This window comes from Hyperolius riggenbachi, chromosome 10, assembly GCF_040937935.1.
Source record: "Hyperolius riggenbachi isolate aHypRig1 chromosome 10, aHypRig1.pri, whole genome shotgun sequence".
Taxonomy (NCBI): Eukaryota; Metazoa; Chordata; class Amphibia; order Anura; family Hyperoliidae; genus Hyperolius; species Hyperolius riggenbachi.
The window spans coordinates 273283622-273297781 of NC_090655.1; the positions used below are offsets into that span (position 1 = coordinate 273283622).

Consider the following 14160-nt stretch of genomic DNA (forward strand, 5'->3'; position numbering starts at 1 on the left):
CTTATTTTGAGGTCAGGGCCAGATCTTTGGGAACGGAGTCCCAGAAGATTACATTGGTTAAAGAGACACTGAAGCGAGACTAAATCTCGCTTCAGCTCTCATATTTAGCAGGGGCACATGTGCCCCTGCTAAAACGCCGATATCCCGCGGCTGCACGAGGGTCCCTGTCCCCCCAACCCACCCCCCGCAAACCTTGGTCGCAAGTTGGTCGTAGGTTTTTTTCTTCCTGGAGGCAGGGCTAACGGCTGCAGCCCTGCCTCCCAGCGCATCTATCAGACGCGCATCGCCGCCTCTCCCCCGCCCCTCTCAGTGAAGGAAGACTGAGAGGGGCGGGGGAGAGGCGGAGATACGCGTCTGACAGACGCGCATGGGGCAGGGCTGCGGCGGTTAGCCCTGCCCCAATGCGGAAGCGTTACCCCGCATTACGGAGGGGATTTGGGGGGACAGGGACCCCCGTTAAGCCGCGGGATAGCGGCGTTTTAGCAGGGGCACACGTGCCCCTGCTATATATGAGGTCTGAAGCGAGATCTATTCTCGCTTCAGACTCTCTTTAAGACCTTATTGCAGGGTGATGCTCAGACCTGGGCCTATGGGTTGGGGGCAGATCATGAAGCTTTATCCTCAGTGGAAAAATTATTTGGAGGCCATTGCCATTATATATGATGATCCTTTTGTTTCATCCACAGCTGCGTGCAAATTACGGGTTTACGGCAGAGTAAACATACCATTGAGGATTATGCGGCTGAATTTAGGAAGTAGTCTGTATCAGTCAAATGGGGTGGGGCAGCACTCCTAGACCAATTCCTTTTCGGTTTAGCTGATTCAGTTAATGATGCATTGGTCAGCCATCCTGAGCCCAAGAATCTAGAGGAGGCAATCTCTCTAGCCATAAAGGTTGACAGGCGGATTAGATACCGACGTCAGGGTAGGGTCTATTCCACCTCAGGGAACCTTAAGTCAGATAAAACAACTACTGATGATGAACCAATGCAACTAGGTTTCTTCCGACTGTCAGCAGCGAAGAAACTTAGGAGGCGGCAGGAGGGATTGTGTATGTATTGTGGGGAGAAGGGCCATTTCGTTCACACTTGCACTGCAAAGAAGGCTTCGGAAAACTCCAGCGCCTAGATGAAGTTGGGGAACGTCATCTGGGCGAGCCGGTCTTTCCCCTTAAAACTAAGAAAATTTTGGTTCCAATTACCATACACTGGAGCGATAAGTCGCTTCAGTCTGAGGCCTTTATAGATTCTGGTGCAGCAGGGAATTTTATTGATTCTACCTTAGCCTCCGATCTGGGAATTCCTGCCATACCTCTGCAGAGCAAGTTGTACGTCACGGCTATTGATGATACGCCTTTACAGGCTAAAACACCTATCACTCTTACACCTGAAATTTCAGTCCAAGTTGGAGCGTTGCACTATGAAAAAATGCAATTACGGTTGCTTGCAAAAGTATTCGGCCCCCTTGAAGTTTTCCACATTTTGTCATATTACTGCCACAAACATGAATCAATTTTATTGGAATTCCATGTGAAAGACCAATACAAAGTGGTGTACATGTGAGAAGTGGAACGAAAACCATACATTATTCCAAACATTTTTTACAAATAAATAACTGCAAAGTGGGGTGTGCATAATTATTCAGCCCCCTTTGGTCTGAGTGCAGTCAGTTGCCCATAGACATTGCCTGATGAGTGCTAATGACTAAATAGAGAGCACCTGTGTGTAATCTAATGTCAGTACAAATACAGCTGCTCTGTGACGGTCTCAGAGGTTGTCTAAGATAATATTGGGAGCAACCACACCATGAAGTCCAAAGAACACACCAGAGAGGTCAGGGATAAAGTTATTGAGAAATTTAAAGCAGGTTAAGGCTACAAAACGTTTTCCAAAGCCTTGAACTTCTCACGGAGCACTGTTCAAGCGATCATTCATAAATGGAAGGAGTATGGCACAACTGTAAACCTACCAAGATAAGGCCATCCACCTAAACTCACAGGTTGAACAAGGAGAACGCTGATCAGAAATGCAGTCAAATGCAGGCCCATGATGACTCTGGACGAGCTGCAGAGATCTACAGCTCAGGTGGGAGACTCTGTCCATAGGACAACTATTAGTCATGCACTGTACAAAGTTGGCCTTTATGGAAGAGTGGCAAGAAGAAAGCAATTGTTAACAGAAAAGCATAAGAAGTCCCGTTTGCAGTTTGCCACAAGCCATGTGGGGAAAACAGCAAACATGTGGAAGAAGGTGCTCTGGTCAGATGAGACCAAAATGGAACTTTTTGGCCAAAATGCAAAACGCTATGTGTGGCGGAAAACTAACACTGCACATCACTCTAAACACACCATTCCCACTGTAAAATATGGTGAAGCATTATGCTCTGGGGTGCTTCTCTTCAGCAGGGGCAGGGAAGCTGGTCAGAGTTGATGGGAAGATGGATGGAGCCAAATACAGGGCAATCTTGGAAGAAAACCTCTTGGAGTCTGCAAAAGACTTGAGACTGGGGTGGAGGTTCTCCTTCCAGCAGGACAACGACCCTAAACATAAAGCCAGGGCAACAATGGAATGGTTTAAAACAAAACATATCCATGTGTTAGAATGGCCCAGTCAAAGTCCAGATATAAATCCAATCGAGAATCTGTGGCAAGATCTGAAAACTGGTGTTCACAAACGCTGTCCATCTAATCTGACTGAGCTGGAGCTGTTTTGCAGAGAAGAATGGGCAAGGATTTCAATCTCTAGATGTGCAAAGCTGGTAGAGACATACCCTAAAAGACTGGCCGCTGTAATTGCAGCAAAAGGTGGTTCTACAAAGTATTGACTCAGGGGGCTGAATAATTAATTACGCACTCCCCACCTTGAAGTTATTTATTTGTAAAAAAAAGTTTGGAATCATGTATGATTGTCATTCCACTTCTCACTAGAGGTGTAGCGAACGGTTCGCCGGCGAACGGTTCCAGGCGAACTTCGGGGGTTCGCGTTCGCCTGCACCAGGCGAACTTTTGCGGAAGTTCGATTCGCCCCATAATGCACTATGAGGGTCAACTTTGACCCTCTGCATCACAGTCAGCAGGCACATTGTAGCCATTCAGGCTACACTAAGCCCTGGAGCCCCACCCCCCCTTATATAAGGCAGCCTCCGGCGGCCATTACACTCACTCGTGTGCCTGCTAGTGAGAGGAAAGGGACAGCTGCTGCAGACTTTTTCTCCTAGGAACAGAGTAGTTAGGTTCTAGGCTGCTTTGCTTGCTCCTGACTGATTATTATTGCTTTTAAAGCACCCAGCAACAGCTCTTTTCAGAGCTCAACCTGTACATTTTTATTTTTTTTGTTTGTCAAACTGACACTTTTGTTGCATGCACAGCCTTGCTAATTGATAGTGTGTGTGCCACTGCCAGCAGCCCAGCACATTCAGTGACTACCTGTGTGTGTGACAGGGAGCTGCACATTGTACTACCCAGTACTGCATATACCCCAGTACCTGTTGTGTTTACTTAACCCACCTCATCACTGCATATACCTAGCTTTGTGTTGAGTGAACCCAGCTCACTGCATCTAACTACCCAGTACCTGTTGTGTTTACTTAACCCACCTCATCACTGCATATACCTAGCGTTGTGTTGAGTGAACCCAGCTCACTGCATCTAACTACCTGTTGTGTTGAGTGAGAACCCACCTGGCCACCTCGCTGCATCTAACTACCTGTTGTGTTGAGTGAGAACCCACCTCACTGCATCTTAAGTACCTTTACTGTTGAGTGAACCCAGCTCACTGCATCTAACTACCCAGTACCTGTTGTGTTTACTTAACCCACCTCATCACTGCATATACCTAGCGTTGTGTTGAGTGAACCCAGCTCACTGCATCTAACTACCTGTTGTGTTGAGTGTGAACCCACCTGGCCACCTCGCTGCATCTAACTACCTGTTGTGTTGAGTGAGAACCCACCTCACACTGCATCTTAAGTACCTTTACTGTTGAGTGAACCCAGCTCACTGCATCTAACTACCCAGTACCTGTTGTGTTTACTTAACCCACCTTATCACTGCATATACCTAGCGTTGTGTTGAGTGAACCCAGCTCACTGCATCTAACTACCTGTTGTGTTGAGTGAGAACCCACCTGGCCACCTCGCTGCATCTAACTACCTGTTGTGTTGAGTGAGAACCCACCTCACTGCATCTTAAGTACCTTTACTGTTGAGTGAACCCAGCTCACTGCATCTAACTACCCAGTACCTGTTGTGTTTACTTAACCCACCTCATCACTGCATATACCTAGCGTTGTGTTGAGTGAACCCAGCTCACTGCATCTAACTACCTGTTGTGTTGAGTGAGAACCCACCTGGCCACCTCGATGCATCTAACTACCTGTTGTGTTGAGTGAGAACCCACCTCACTGCATATAGCTAGCATACCCCCGACCCCGAGATGGACAAAATGGACAAACCAGGTAGAGGAAGAGGTAGAGGCAGACCCAGAGGAAGGCCACCAGGCACCGGCAGGTCTGTGGCTGTGCGAGGTGGTGTTGCTGTGATTTCGTGCGGACCTGCCCCAAAATACAGTGCTCAGAAGAAAAAAGCGGAAGGCGGAAAGGATGCAGCACTTGCAGAACAAGCTGTCGATGATGCTTTACAATGCATTTAAGGGTGATGTGGCTGCACAACGCAATCAAGGTACCACTGGCAGTAACCCTCCTCCTCCCAAGTCCACGCAGGCAAGGACAGGACGCTCCAGCGATCTCAGGGTGATGTCGGACATGCGGACGTTCTTTAGTCCAACTCCTCGCCATAGTCCTTCCGGATCCACCCTCCACCAACGCCTGGACCGGCAGGTAGCCGACTACCTGGCCTTGAGTGTGGATGTAGACTCTGCGAAAAGCGACGATGAACCCTTGGACTACTGGTTGCGCAGGCTTGACCTGTGGCCAGAGCTGTCCCAATTTGCCATACAACTTCTCTCTTGCCCTGCCGCAAGCGTCCTGTCAGAAAGGACCTTCAGTGCAGCTGGAGGCATAGTTACTGAGAAGAGAAGTCGCCTAAGTCACGACAGTGTTCAGTACCTGACCTTTATCAAAATGAATGAGGAATGGATCACGGAGGGCTACTGCACGACCGAAGACTAAGTCAGTCCCCACACACAGCATCTCTGCCTGCAGGCCGCTTGACTGCCTTCTCCGCCACTACCAACAGGGTCCAGGACTCTAGGCGGATTCCTGAATTTTTAAGGCCGCTGCTAGCAGCGGCCGCTACACTAATTTTTCTGGTGCGTGTACATGTGCCCATCCCCCTTCGTGATCATTACCTTGCCGCGGTGAAGGGGCTTGCGCATCACAATGAAGCAATGACCGCCGGCTATTTGAGTGTCTCGGGTGGGGGTGGCACACAAAAGATAATAAGGTCGTTGCTTCATTGTGGTCAGACCAAATTTGATCAGCTGGACAGTCACTGTTCTGTCATTCAGCTACATCAGCCGGGCGAGCATGCTGCGCAGTAGTCCAGCATGGCCGACACTACACAAACAGCTGTTTGCGGTGCGTTACACAGTGAGTTTGGTGTGTCAGTGTGAAGCAGTACCTTAATTACACTACCTGATTGATGTATACACATGCGAACCTTTCGCGAACCAAAAATCGGAGGTTCGCGACATCTCTACTTCTCACGTGTACACCACTTCGTATTGGTCTTTCACGTGGAATTCCAATAAAATTGATTTATGTTTGTGGCAATAATGTGACAAAATGTGGAAAACTTCAAGGGGGCCGAATACTTTTGCAAGCCACTATATATATGCTTAAAATGCCGTCTAGTCCTATTGTACTAGGGTTACCTTGGCTGCAACTACATAACCCTCACATAAACTGGTCCACAGGACAACTCACAAGCTGGTCACATCGCTGTCAGGATGAGTGTTTAAGGGGTGTTCCTCTTTTCAGTCTTGGACGTAAACAGAATGTGATTCCACAACCCTACACAGATTTCTTTGATGTATTTTCCCCTCAGTCTGCTGACAAATTACCACCTCACAGACCCTATGATTGTCCCATTGAGCTTTTACCAGGGACTATGCCTCCTCGAGGTCATTTGTATAATCTCACAGGGCCTGAAAAGTTAGCTATGAAAGAGTACATCCGTGAAAATCTGGAAAAGGGGTTCATTAGGCCATCCACATCTCCAACCGACGCCGGCTTTTTCTTCATGGAAAAAAAGAAAAGATGATGGGCTTCGGCCATGTATAGATTACATAGGGTTGAACAACATTACGGTAAAGAACCGATATCCTCTGCTATTAATTGATGATTTATTTGCTCAGGTGCCAGGTGCTAGGATCTTCGCCAAGCTTTATTTACAGGGAGCATACAATTTAATCAGAATACGACAAGGGGATGAGTGGAAGACGGCTTTTAATACTCAAGACGGCCATTATGAGTATTTAGTAATGCAGTTTGGGCTCTGTAACGCACCCGCCGTCTTCCAAGATTTTGTAAACGATATTTTCAGAGACATGTTGGGAAAATTTGTTGTCGTTTACCTTGATGACATTCTAATCTTTTCCAATTCTTTGGCTGAACACCGGGGTCATGTGAGAATTGTACTGCAGAAAAACAAACCTGGGTCCAAGAATGTAAAAGCAGATGCATTATCTAGAACCTTTGAATCCGAAATGTCTCAGGACGTTCCTCCTAAAATTATTGTGCCCACACGATGTGTGTTGGCTGCCACCCACACACAAGAATTTTCAGATTTGTATTAGACATTACAACCCTTCCAACAGGATAGTCCTCCTGAGAAACCCCCTGGTGTTGAGTTTGTTCCATTGCATTTACGACTTCAAATACTTCAAGTGTTCCATGACTCAAAATAGACGGGACACCCGGGAGAGGTTAAAACACTTGATCTTTTGTCCCGTCATGTATGGTGGCCTTCTATCAGCAAGGATTGTAAGGCTTTTGTAGCAGCTTGTCCTACCTGTGCCAGAAGTAAGGTATCCTGGGCTGACCCTCGGGATCATCTTATGCCACTACCCATTCCATCGAGACCTTGGTCCCATCCCTCGATGGATTTTGTGGTAGATTTGCCCTCCTCTGGAGGAAAAGGGTAATTTGGGTCGTAGTCGACCGTTTCAGCAAAATGGCACATTTTTTACCATTCTCTGGATTGCCCTCTGCGCAGAAATTAGCCAAACTCTTCATTGTACACGTGTTTCGATTGCATGGCATTCCTGAAAGCGTGTTATCAGACAGAGGGGTCCAGTTTGTTTCTCGTTTCTGGCATGCATTCTGTGACCTTTTGGGAACTAAACTGTCCTTCTTTTCTGGTTCTCACCCAGAAACTAATGGACAGACGGAGAGAACTAACCATTCCTTAGAGCAATATCTCCGCTGTTTCGTCTCTGACTGTCAAGAGTCGTGGTTAGAGTATTTACCATTTGCAGAGTTTGCATTTACCAAACTTATCTGACTCCTCTACCAAATTATCACCATTTGTGATAGTGACAGGTCAGAATCCCAAGTTTACTTTCTTTCCATCCTCTTCTTCTCCGTTTCCAGAGTTAGAGGAGTGGAGCACATACATTCAGCAGATTTGGCCTCAGGCTCAGCAGAATTTGCAGAATGCAGTTTCTCGCCAGAAATTCTATGCCGATGCCTGACGTTCACCTGAGATTCAATTTTCCCCGGGAAACCTTGTGTGGGTTTCTACCCATAATATTCCCCTACGCCAAGAAGTTGGGTCCCAGGTTTATTGGTCCATACCCCATTCAGGAGAAAATTAATGATGTGGTGCATAGGGTGACGCTACCCCAGTCTATCAAGGGAATTAATTCTTTTCATGTCTCACTTTTGAAACCAGTTGCCAACACCATTTCACCCTAGGCTCCTCCTCCTCCTGTTGTGGTGGAGGGTGAACCAAATATGAAATTGAGAGGTTTTTTTTCTCAGTTTTATGTACATTCCTTTTCCTTGGGTGGGGTTTGCAATTGTGTGTCATTTGGGTGTGGCTCTTTCTTTATAAGAGTCCTTCCTGTCACTTTGCACCTGTGCTATGATTAAGGACGGTGCTACGTCTGAAACATGTCAGCAAGTGGTGTTTGGATATCTGTTTTGATATGTGCATGATTTACAGTAATAAAGCAATTTTACCTAACCAGGATTGTGCGGATTTCAACTTCACTATATGTTTCTGGCAGGACGCACGCAACTCAGAGCTGTCTTTATAGGCTTAGAAGGAGGGTCTAGCTGACATCAGCAGTGATGTCACTAGGTGACATCACTAGGGGAGTGGTTCTGGGGAATTGGGATTTTGTATATAAGGCCAGAGCTCTCAGTCTATCGTTGGCCTTGATACTAATCAGTTCGCTGGTTCTTGGCCTAGCTAGCTACTCTGAGCTACATTAATATATTGTGTAGACGCACAATATATATGTACTCCAGTTAGTCAGCTGTTTGTTATTTTCGTATTGATTATTATTATTGTAATTCATCCTCCTGATATTATTGAAGTAACATCTTATGGTATATATTTACCTGTGTACCGACCTCTTGCTTGTTTCCTGACCTCGCTCTAGTCTAGCCCTTCTGTACTGCTGCCATCTGATTTACGTTACCAACACGGCCTGTCCCTGACTCTGTTACTGTCTGATCCTTGCAATACGACTGACATCTGATACACGTGTATGACCCTGCTCGATCTTACTACGGTTTAGCTTACGACTTTGTACCTCGATATCACTAAAACTTGTGCACACGTTCTGACCGGTCTCGACTACACATTGTACTATTATTGTGTAATTATCTGTACGTTGTCTCGTCACGCACCAGTGTGATATTCGTATTCTTTGAGCTCAACATGGAAGCTTTGTTTGATTCTTTTTTTAAAAAAAAAAAGCTTTTATGAAAGCACAAAACAGTAACTATATTTACATACAAGATCGCCACAATAGTAAGCGTAAACAGCAAACAGAGACAGAATATCCATGAAAGTCATACATATGCAGGAAAAAGATAGCAAAAGATAACACAACGTTTCGGCCAGCGCCCTTTATCAAGTGTTAAAACATTGTGTTATCTTTTGCTATGGTGAAATAAGTTACTGCTAATTTGCGCTAAAATCCAGGTTTGAGACCCAGTCATCTTTCTCCTTTGCCGTGTATACCTGCACCTCAGGTGGATCCGGGTGTGGACTGGTTGACTCCCTGGTGCTAAAGCTCTGCAGTGTGAGTAGTTGGACTTTTTTCTTGCTTTTATTGATGCATGGGCTCCATTACAGAACTGTACCTGTACGGAGTGCTGATGTTTAGAAAGAGTAGGGGATTTTAAAGGGCTACCAATGGGCTGAAATGAACATCTACCTTAAAGAGGAACTGTCGCGAAAATCTTAAAATTTAAAACACATACAAATAAAAAGTACATTTCTCCCACAGTAAAATGAGCCATAAATGACTTCTCTCCTATGTTGCTGTCACTTACAGTAGGTAGTAGAAATCTGACTTTACCGACAGCTTTTGGGCTAGTCCATCTCTTCATAGGGGATTCTCAGCATAGCCTTTATTCTTTATAAAGACACTCCCTGAAAAAGATTTATACAAAGATGCTGGCCAGCCTCCCTCCCAGTGGCTGGATAGTGTAATGGGTAAGGGCTCTGCCTCTGACACAGGAGACCTGGGTTCGAATCCTGGCTCTGCCTGTTCAGTAAGCCAGCACCTATTCAGTAGGAGTCCTTGGGCAAGTCTCCCTAACACTGCTACTGCCTATAGAGCGCGCCCTAGTGGCTGCAGCTCTGGCGCTTTGAGTCCGCCAGGAGAAAAGCGCGATCTAAATGTTCTGTGTTTGTTTGTTTTGTTTGTTGGTCATTGTACACACTTTTTTGGCAGTTGGACGGATCAACTGCCATTCACTAAGTGCTTTTGAAAATAAAGACTAGCCTGAGAACCCCCTGTGAGAAGATCAGCTAGTCCAAAATCTGTCGGTAATGTCAGATTTCTACTACTTACTGTAAGTGAGAGCAGCATATGAGAAAAGTAATTTATGTCTCATTTTCCTCTGGAATAAACTTACTTCTTATATGTTTACATGTATTTTAAAAATTTTAAGATTTTCGCGACAGAGGTCCTTTAAAAGTACCTTGGAGGCCAATTGGAAATGGTAGAGTAATGTTTTAGAAACCGCAGAGCATGTCCACCAACAGTGTAACTGATCAGCAATTTTGTCACTGCCTCTAAAACATTTGTCGGAGGACATCAGCTCCCTAGAATACAGCCCATGGGGGGGGGGGGGGGTAATTTACCAATCATAAAGCATACCATATCTCCTCTCTTTCATAGTACAGTTGTTGGAAGACCTGGCCAGACTCTTAAATATCTAATCCCAATCCTCAGTGGATAAAACAGTAACAAACCTATCCTCCCATTTGGCCATAGCAGGGACCATTTTATCATACCATACCACATAGTACATGATGGAAATAAGGCATGGCATAAAGGAATAAGAGTGAAATTATTTAACTATAGGAGGTGGTTGTGAGTTGATGCCTTGTTTGAGTCAAGAGGCAAAAAAATGTTGTATTTGGAGGAAGTGAAAAAAGTGAGAAGATGTAAGATTAAATTTTGATCTAACCTCATCCCAAGACAAGGGGGTAAACACACAAAGTCCTTGGTCTTCAGGCAACCATGGATAAGCAAAAGGCACCAGGCCTCAAATTCCTGCCCTGGTGGAAAGTCACCATTGAGGAGGACCGACTCCTCCAGGGAATTCAGCTTCAAAACCTCTAGTCATCTAGCCAGACCCCTCCAGATATGCAGAGACCCCTTATTAATAGAAAGGGGACTGCCTTGCGGATAAAATGGGGCATTTGGTCCATAGTAAGGAGTTAAGTGGGAAAGGGGACACAAAGGACATTTCCAGGTCAACGAATCCAGTAGAAGCTGGTCTGGAAGTTGGGCCAGCCTCAAAGCCTAATAATAGTGTATGAGCTTGGGTGCTCCAAGCCCCCCACGGGACCTATCTCTGGCCAAGTCTTGATATCCAATCCTCGGCTGCTTCCCTGCCCAAACAAACGATCCAATGTGGGACTGCAGCTTTTTGATATCCCATAAAGAAATGCAAATAGTTAAGGAACGAAAAAAAAAAAAACATTTTTGGCAGGGCCGTCTTTTTAATGGCATTGATTCTACCCAGTAATGTAAGGTAAGATTGAATTGTCGTGTCATTCTCTCAGTAGACCGGACAGCTTGTTAAACATAGGGGTGTAGTTTACAAGATACAAACGATCCACTGGGGAGTTATAAAGATGCCTAGGTACTTCATCTCGATTTCCTGTAGTTTGAATTGGTAGGAAGAGTCAAAAATTTTTGTTGGGAGGGGGGCATGCAGAAGGTCATAGCCTCTGACTTTGATTTACCAACTTTAAATCCTGAGACCCCACAGAACCCATCTAGAATTTTAAATAGGAATGGGAGGGAAACATGGGGGGGGGGGGGGAGGCAGAGTTAAAGCCATGTCATTGGCAAACTTAAACTCCCACCTTAAACTCCCTGTTACCCACCTTTATGCCTGAGACATCTAGACAGCTCCTAAAAAGCATAACCATAGGCTCAATACCCAAGGAAAAGAGGAGGGAGAAAGGAGACACCGCTGACGGGTGCCATTCTTAATGGGAAAAGAGTTGGAAGTCAGGCTCATATTGCAAATTGAGGCACATGGACAAGTGTACAGACTTCTCATTTCTGAAGAACCAGCTTAAGTTATCTCCAGTCTACTCTATTGAAGGCATTCTCTGCATCCAAAGAAGGCCCTCGTGAAGAGCACAGGACCTCCACCAAACCGACCAACCGTCTGATGTTATCAGTCGTTTGGCGACCCGTAATTAATTCTGTCTGGTCAGGGTCAACCACACCTGGAAGCAGAGAGTTCAGCCAATCCGCCAGAATTTGGGAGAAAATCTTAATATCTGTATTAATGAGTGATATGGGCCAACAGTTTGTCTCATTGGCCACATCGCGGCCTGGTTTAGGGATGACAACTATTGAGACCTGTAAGAGCTCAGGCAGGAATTCCACCCATCCAGACAGAATTCTTTTGAAGAGAGAAGCCAACTCGGAAGCCAGTGGGCTCTTACTGGTCTTATAAAACAATGCGGTATACCCTTCGGGACCAGGGGCTGAACACGTACGCATCTAACAGTGACCTTAACAGAATCAGAATCAGAATCGTTTATTTCGCCAAGCATGATTGGTCATGCCCGGAATTATTTTTGGCAAATACATATAGCTCGGGAGAAGGACATATAAAGGGGACATATAATAGAGAAATGGATCGATGTCAGCAACAGCAGAAGCAATCAATTGCATTACATTACATTATATAACATTCTAGTCCGTTAATTGACCCCGAGATGACCAGCGGTTAAAATGGACCCAAATTAAAAATACAAGATTTCAGAAATAAAATCTATTTTCTTAATTATAATAATAAATAGCAGCCTTTTTTCAGCTGCATGATGACAAATATAAAATATTTTACATTTATTGGAGGAACCCCTCCCTTCCTTTCAAATTGCCGGGATTTTTCCGGCAAACTGGTGGAGTAGATGGTGTCCGGCAATGGAGGAATTGCTAATGGCTGCCCCCAGTATAACCCTAGCTATGAAAAGAGAAGGCTGAAAAGCATGCACTGAAATGCTCATAGGCTTGAAGGAGTGTTTATTTATCTTTGTATGTGTCAGAGTGGTGTAACTAAATATTTTTAATAAAAAAAAAATGTTTGGTTTGGGTCCGCTTTAATCTTGTGGGCTGGGTGGTTCGGTCGACTGATCGGCCGTGGCCCGGCTTGTTCCACCGTTCGTTAGGGCTTGCACCGATGGAAGTATGTGGAGGGAGTTTAAGTAGCTGACCGCCGATGGGAAAAAAAAGAGTTCCTGTGTCTAGCAGTCTTTGCGGGGATGGCTCGAAGTCTCCGGCCTAGCGGAAGCAAGCTGAAGTATCGGTGGCCTGGGTGTGAGGGGTCGTTAGCGATCCTCAGTGCCCTGGATTTCAGTCTTTTGTTGTACAGTAGTGCAAGTGAGGGGAGGGGGCACCCAATGATCCTCTCCGCCGACCTAATGACCCTCTGTAGTTTCAGCTTGTCACTGGCGGTGGCTCCAGCGTACCAGACCAGGATGGAAGAGCAGAGGATTGACTCAGTGGTGGCGGAGTAGAAGCTGGTCAGAATTTCTCGGGTCATGCCGACCTTCCTTAGCTGTCGGAGGAAGTAGAGTCTTTGCTGGGCTTTCCGTTGGATGGCAGTGATATTGGGCTTCCAACTGAGATCACTGGAGATAGTAGCGCCCAGAAGACGGGCACAGGGCACTCTAGCTACCTCAGTGCCATCAATATAGATTGGGGGAGGGGTGGGGGCCGACCTCCTGAAGTCAATGATTAGCTCGACAGTTTTAGCAGTGTTAAGCACCAGCCTGTTTTCCTTGCACCAGTTGCAGATTCTCTCCACCTGCTGTCGGTACTCCTGGACGTTATCCTTAGTGACAAGGCCGACAACGGTGGTGTCATCGGCGAACTTGATGACCTTCACAGAGTCCGTCTCCGATCTGCAGTTGTTCGTGTAGAGGGAGAACAGTAGTGGAGACAGCACACAGCCCTGAGGGGCACCTGTGTTTGTTGTCACTGCTTTGGAGCAGATGTCGCTCAGCCCGACGACTTGGGACCTGTTGGTGAGAAAGTCTGTGATCCAAAGGCGTAAGTTTGAGTGAACACCAAGTGCGGCAAGGTCCTCCTGTAGTATGCGTGGACAGATGGTGTTAAAAGCCGAGCTGAAGTCAAGGAGTAGTATCCTGGCATACGCGTTTGGCCTATCAAGATGGTCATTGATGAGCTCCATGCAGATATTAATTGCGTCATCGGTGGACCGGTTTGCCCTGTAGGCGAACTGGTAGGGGTCTAGGAGGGGCGAAGTGTAGAGCTTGAGGTTGGCTAGGACCGCCCGCTCCAGGGTTTTCATAATGACGGACGTCAGGGCCACGGGCCTAAAGTTGTTAAGGTCTGAGACCCCCTGCTTTTTAGGGACAGGTATGATGGTAGACCTCTTGAAGCAAGTGGGAACCTTGCCTTCCTTCAGTGACTTGGAGAATCATCAGAGAGGATGGGAGCCAGTTGCCGACAGCCGGTTTTCA

The 14160-nt window shown here is 46.2% G+C and overlaps 1 pseudogene; it reads right to left on the reverse strand.

Moving 5' to 3' along the window:
• LOC137537207 (uncharacterized) overlaps nt 1-14160 on the reverse strand; it is a 76848-nt pseudogene that overhangs the window by 39932 nt on the left and 22756 nt on the right.